The 6,906-nt window shown below is 49.0% G+C and overlaps 1 protein-coding gene across 1 annotated transcript in view; it reads left to right on the top strand.

Annotated features, from left to right (window-relative positions):
- The first annotated feature begins 5,278 nt into the window (after window positions 1–5,278).
- The window catches only part of KAT6B (lysine acetyltransferase 6B), an 85,554-nt gene continuing 83,926 nt past the window's right edge, over window positions 5,279–6,906 (top strand). The window contains exon 1 of the mRNA XM_026044560.1: window positions 5,279–5,307. The gene's annotated coding sequence lies outside the window, so the exon portion shown is untranslated. The remainder of the gene's footprint in view (window positions 5,308–6,906) is intronic.

Here is a 6,906-nt window from a genome sequence, read left to right as displayed (position 1 = left end):
TAAACCTGCGGGTAAAGTCAACCGATAATGATGGGAGGGTTAATTACCTTAGAGCTAACAAAGACGAGCTGAGGTGTTAAAACGGCTCCGGCAAAGGCGCCGGCTTCCTCCCCTTACACCTGGCCTAACTGCCCGCAGCAGGACGGTACCGGTACCAGTACCAGTACCGGTACCGGTACCGGTACCGGTACCCGCACAGCCCCGGCCGTGGCAGCTTTCCCTAGCTCTGAGAAAACCGGCCTCTATCCTCTCTCAGCTCCATCCTTCACCAGTATTATGGTGAAGGTGCGGAAAAACACAGCGCTCTGCAGCACGTTCAGGGATGCTGCCTGATGCAGAGGCCCGCGCTGTCCCACGCCGGCCTCTGGGATTGGCCTGGAAAACACTGCTCTTGTGCCCAACAGTCAAAATGCTTCCTGTCGCAGCACGTTTTGCGTGGGRAAAGCAGACATTTAAATCCAGCACAATTGTAACAGACAAATTGCTGTTGACCCCAGGTGTTAAGTTGTGGGGTTTTTTTTTTTTTTCTTTTCAGCAAATTTATCTTGGATTGCCCTTTATATTGAGACTCTATTTGTGAGGGCTAASGCAAGATTAACAGGTGTTTTCATGTAAACCCTATGCCATTTAAATACACGGTTTCAGGTGTGTTTCAGATGATGAGCTATTRTTATTAAAGAAAAACTACTGACCTCTTGTAACAGTGGATTAACCATTTGTGAAAATATCTTCTACTCACTAATGCTTTATTAATACGTATAAATGCTACACGACTGGTATGCCCTATGGAGAGATGGTGTTTATATGAAAGACACACATAAGAGCCACCTGTTTATTTCTGCTTTGCTTTTAGCTTTGTTCCTTTGCACTCCCAAGTCCTGTTTGTCCCATTTTGTCTTTGGGATGTGTAGTAGTTAATATGGCAAAAGAAAAAGAGGCCCTTGTAAAGTTACCAATGTGCATTACCAAGCCAGCTAGTTTGTTCTCTTTTTCTTCCTAATGGGAAGCAGGAAGAAGTCATTCCTTGTGGTTAGCACAGGGCCCTGGTTCTGGCATCCTCTACTAGTGGCTTTTATTTTGTATCTGACTRGAGAATGGGGAAAATAAACATGCACTCACCTAACAGAGCTCTAAAGTCACCTAATTAATAAAGGATTGTAAAGCACTTGGATATATCAGGGTGGATCACTTCCCAAAGTAGCCTGGAACTTGTGGGATTTATTATAAAAAAGTCACTGTCTCTGCCCCTGTGGGGTGACAGGTGATCTACCTCAAACTGTGTTATTTCCAAATTACAGGATCACACCAATTATAACTCTTGAGAGTGTTAGAGCGTATACCTTATAAGCTACTATTTTCAGGAACTTAAAAAAAATCAGTAAGATGGTAGCAGGAGAGACTATTTTATTTCATCAAATATAATAAATGAAATAGGAAGTGATTGGAAAAGTTGCCCATGGGCTATTCACTTTGTGTGTATAAATATATGCCTATAGGTACCCATGCATCTGTACTAATATCTATTGACAGTATTTAAACCGGACCAGTGATGCTCTGTTGTGTGTAGCAATGAAAACCCTTATACATAAGCCAAAGACTGTGCAGTCTGCATTTAGAGGTATAGATTTAGTTGCATGCATTAGTCTTCCAGATTAAATTACAATGTAAAGGGCTGTGAAGAAATCTCAGAGGTGAAAAAGGAAAAGGCTATTTCCATCCAGAAAGTGTATGGGGTTGAAGGCCCCAGTGAGGACCTCAGCAAGGTGCTGAACGCACAGCAGACCAGCCAAGCAGAGGAGGCTATAGGCATGGAGCATATATGTTCACACAGTCTGCCAGAGACCTGTGCAAAATGACTGTACAGACTTTGAGGAAACTCATGGCACTTGTAGGATGAGTTGACCTCAAGRTCACTCTTCTCAATGGTCTTTGCCAACATGGACAATTTCCAGGTGACTCTGCTCATATATTTGGCTATTTGTTTCCAAATATATAACAAATACTGCACTATAACCACTTCAAAGAGAGGAAACGCACTGAGTGAAGGACAGGCAACTTGAAAATAGTCAGTATGTGCTTTGAACGATTGAGGCCTTAAATTTCAGGGGAGCTGCTAATTTGTTAATACTTAACTGCTTCCTGTTTGACATTGGCTAATGAAAATAGAAGATCGAACCTCCATCCTGATCTTGTTTCTGAGCTACACATAAGGAGTGAATTTGTCTCTGGAAAACCCCGCTGGCTGCAGGGGAGCTGAGCCGTAGCACAGATTTAAGTCCTCACGAGCAAACTCTTAGATCTGTGCACAAGAATGTTCTCACTGATTTCAGGGGAGTGAACTCTAATTCAGCATTAGCTTTTGTAAAGCAGTGATCTCCACCTTGCCACTGCTATGCAAATAGAGTTAGTCTTAAGATTCTGATTTTTGAGAACTCAATTCAACTCGGAACATGCCCCTAACTTTCTTGATTTCTCTTTCTTGTGAATATATAAATAATTATATACCCCCAAAAAATAACTGTATGTGCATTATTGGAATAATCCTAAAGACATCTAGGAAATAAACTTAGACCTAATCAAAGGGGTCTGCAATATAGATGTGCAAACAAATACATTTTTCCGCAGAAGAAAAAGCCTTATATGGRTATTTAAAATATAATTAAAGCAAGGAAATGAACGGGACGGGTGAACCAGGCCATAGTACTCCTTTCTAGAAGTGAGAGACAGTGTTTTTGATTTTAGGGAGTATTATTTTGTTTTAAACCGGGGACATCTTTTCAGCAGAGGGAATGGGCACATTCAACGGTAGGTGTCTAGACATCTGTTACTGCACGGTGTCATTACCTGTTGTTTACTGCATTAGTTTTGTAGTGGCTGTGAGAGAGTAATTCCCCTGGACTCTGTCAGCAGAAGATATCCTAAAGAGTGAATTTCATCAATTATACTGACTTCATTGACAGGCTTRTAACTTTTGTATGGATGTTTTCATGTCTTTTTTTTTTWWAAAAAAGCAATATTTTGTATTGTATAATACAAGCACATTCCTTATCCAGATCGCAAGCCAGGATGCACATGAAGTATTAGACATCATAAATTAGAGCCGAAGTGTTTTAGACACTTAACAGCTTGTCAGGATAGCATGTATCATTTCAGGATATCATTTGTGTTTYGGATTGAACTAGCCTAAATTTACATGATGCAGTTCTTTTGAAGTCATTATTTTGAGGAAAAGCATAATTGACAGTGATAGTAGATCTAAGTTCACTGGGGGATGATTCATGTATAAAGAGGTTCATTTGCTTAACTTCACCAATTTACATAGTGTTAAATACACCTGTAATTGTCAAGATCCATAAGAACTTCTCTTCAAGCAGAACATTCCTGAATAGATGCTAAGAAGTGGAACACAGCAACCAGTGCTCTGTTGGCCTACAGAATTTATTTTTAGAAGAAAATTAAACTGAGGAGAAAGAATGAGAGTATTTAAAACAGAAACTTCTAAGATTCTTCCCTGTGCTGTTGCTTATATCTTCAGCACACTCATAACTTTAAAATGGYCAAACAAATTGTCAAGTTTTCTCCAGTGTTTTGTTTCTTTTACTGGTATGTACCATGCCAAGTTCCAGTTGCAAGAGATTATTTTTCTCTTTTACCACTAACCAAGTTGTAAAATTCCGGTAAAAAAAACAAGTTTACAATGGAAATGTTGACACAACCCTCAGAATACTGTTGCAAATGTGATGCTCTGCTACAAATTGTGCTGTAATGATTTATATTGTTTCCAATAATTTAAAAACCATTTTCAATCATGGCAAATCCTGCATAATACATGAACCTTGCAAGATTTTCCAATAAATACTAGGTTACTACATAATGAAATTTCCCTCTATGTGTTTAAAAGACTGCCTGGCGGATAACGCACCAAGGAAAAATCCTCAGTCCGCAGGTATGGTATCATAGAGATAGCCTGGAATAATATTTTCACCTACTAGATTTCTGTAAGTAGGTCATTCAGTTTTACAATGCTCTAAAACACCACCAAGGAGCTTCCTTGTGCAGTACCTGCAGCAACTGACTCTTTGAGAAAGTTGCACTAATCCTTAACATTTAGTGTATTACAAGGGACACTTAGTTCCCTTACAGGTCTATGTGCAAACCATGGTTGGAGAAAGACCTGTGTAGCTGATGGGAGCAGGTCACTTTCTGCCTATGTTCAAATGAGGTTGTGGGATWTTTTCCCCCCCTATTTTTATTCTCTCTGTTATCTCTAGTATTTTCTTCTTCAGGCCAGGTATTAATTCTACAAAACTTTGCAGAAAGGYACCTGAATGTGATGGGTCACGCACAGCCCACCACAAGGGATGTCACAAGACCTCGGGAAGGCGCCAACCTTGTCAAGGTGGTGCGGGTGTTGGCAGCATGGCGAAACGGCTTAGGCCAGACCTAAGTCCATTTATGTGCATTACCACCCTGTCCTTTAAAGTGTCCTCCTCACAATATCTTGCTGCACTTGGAGGAAATTCAACGGGAGGGCAACATCTGTCACCCGCTCGCTCCCTTCTGTACGCCAGGGACTCATGGTGGTGGCCCAAGCACAACTCCTCCTCCGGACCGCGGAGCTGCCCAAGGAGGYGCTTCAGGGTGGACTTCCCAGTGACTCTGTGTGGTGCTCTTTCTGCTGAGATGTTTCAAATCTCCACAGACTGAAGGAGAAAAAAAAACAACCTAAGGCCAAACAAACCACCCCAAACTGCAGCGCCCTCCTTCCTGCCGCCCCTCAGGCCCCACAAAACAGCTGCCACATGGGGATATGCCGCCCCCCAAACTTTACTGCCTTTTTTTTTTTTTTTTTTTTTTTTTTTTTTTTATTTCCCGGTAAAATCTTTTTTTTTTTTTTTTTTTTTGGGTCTACATTTTGCCTTTGGAAACTTTTGTGTTAAAAAAAAAAAAAAAAAAAAAAAAAAAAAAAAAGTGGGGAGGGACCTCTTCTGTCACAGCCTATGTAGATTAACCTTTCAATTAGCTGTTATCAGGTCCTGTGCCTGAGCACCACCAGTCCTCGCAAATCTGCGCCCGTTCACAGCGCCGGGGAGGGCCGGAGGAGGGGGGTGGGTTTTTGTTTTAATTTCTAAATTAATGATAATCGCTGGCGCGGCTTCCCCTCCCCCCGCCGCGAGATGTGATCTGCCCGTCCACCTTGTAGTGTTTTGGAGTGAGAAGCGGAGCAGGAGGAGGGGAGAGGAGAGGAGGAATCTGCCCAGGATCGCCTTCCCTCTCCCCGGCGCGCGGCCCCGGGGCGCAGCGCAGGTACCTGGCGCGGTGGAGCGGCGGGCTGGGGATTCCCGCCGCCCCCCGCCCGGCCCGCCGCGCTCCGCGGCCGGCTCTCCGCGGCGTGTATGTGTTTGGGGGACGGCGCTGGCGGGGGAGGCCGTGGTGTTGTTGTGTTCCCGGCTCCGGCTGCAGCCGGGAGGGAGGGAGGGAGAGCGAGAGACGGGGAAGGAGGGAGAGCGAGCGAGCGGAGCCGCGGTCGCGTTTCGGGGGCAGCGCATTCCGCAGGAACGGCCGCCGCAGGAGCGTGCGGGCGGGCGGGGAAAGGAGGTCACCGCGAGCCGCGGCGGGGACCGGCACCGAGGTTAGATCCCCGGGAGTTTATGGGGGGGTGTGTGTGTGCGCGGGGGGGGGGTCGGATAGGCAGCATGCGGCGCGTTTTGTTTTGCATTAGGTGACAGGCTCCAATTTGCCATAATAACCCCCTTCCCTCCCCTCTCCCGGTGCGGGGGACTTATCGCTAGGCTGGGTACTTTTTCCCCCCCGCCGCCTTTGCACGGGAGGCTGATGCACGTGTTTGCAGGCACTCGCGCCCGGTAAATGCGTTCGCGGTGCCGAGCGCTTTGCAGGGCAGGGGGAGCAGCGGCGGGGGGCGCTGCCGGGGCGGGGAGGGGGGCGGCGGGGGCTGGCCGAGGGTTTTGTGGGCCCGCTCCCCGCCGCGCCGGGGCCGCGATTGTCTCCCCGCGCGGGGGGACGCAGGATCCCCGCGCTGCGCGTGGCGGTGGAGCCGGGAGTCATTGTCATCGTCCCCGCTTCTCCCCTCCCTCCTTCCCTTCCTCCGTCCCTCCCTCCCTGCGCGGCGCGGGCGCGTGTGCGCGGTGCGCGGCTGCCGGTGCCAGGCACCTTGGGAGGCTCGTGCTGGGAGCGCGCTCCTCCATCCCGCCCGCCCGGGCGGCGCGAGCTGGGGCGCGCGCGTGATGCTCAGTATTGAGCGCTGTTTATTAAAGTGTGTCGCGCGCCCGCCCGCGCGCCCTGCTCGCGATCATCCTCCCGAACAAACTTCGGCGGGTGGGGCGGCGCCGGCGGGGGGAGGGTAGCAAAGCCGGGGCAGACCGGACGGGCGGCTGCGCGAGCCAATAGGAGCGCGCGTTGGCGAGAGCACCCTCCTCCGCTTGCAGAAACTGGCCAATCGCTGGCGTCCGAGGCCCAGCAATGGGGAGGGCCGGGAGGTGGCGGGCGGGCCTTGCGCGTGTGTGGCGGCAGTGACGGCCAATGGTGGCCCTCCAGCACTCCCGTCTCTGACAGATAGGCGGGGTCGCGCGTGGAGGGAAGGGGCGTGCCCGTGATTGGCACGCCCCGCCCTCCAATGGGGGAGACAGGCCGGTTGCTGGGCGGGGCGGTGCCGCTATGGGCGTTTGATGGACAGCGGGGCGCGGCCAATGAGCGCGGAGCGGCGTGCGTCCGCCGGGCCAATGGCGGCGAGCGGCGGGCGGGGCGCGGGGTAGGTGAGGTTTTAATGAGACTCCATTGGGCTGTAATCAGTGTCATGTCGGATTCACGTTAAGCACAACGGGGCGAGACAAAATGGCGGCGGCGGCGTAGGTGAGGCGAGCCGCGGCGGGCCGCGGGGGCGGCGGC

This window comes from Nothoprocta perdicaria, unplaced genomic scaffold (assembly GCF_003342845.1).
Source record: "Nothoprocta perdicaria isolate Ctin4 unplaced genomic scaffold, notPer1 scaffold_105, whole genome shotgun sequence".
NCBI lineage: Eukaryota > Metazoa > Chordata > Aves > Tinamiformes > Tinamidae > Nothoprocta > Nothoprocta perdicaria.
This window is presented reverse-complemented; position numbering and strand designations above follow the sequence as displayed.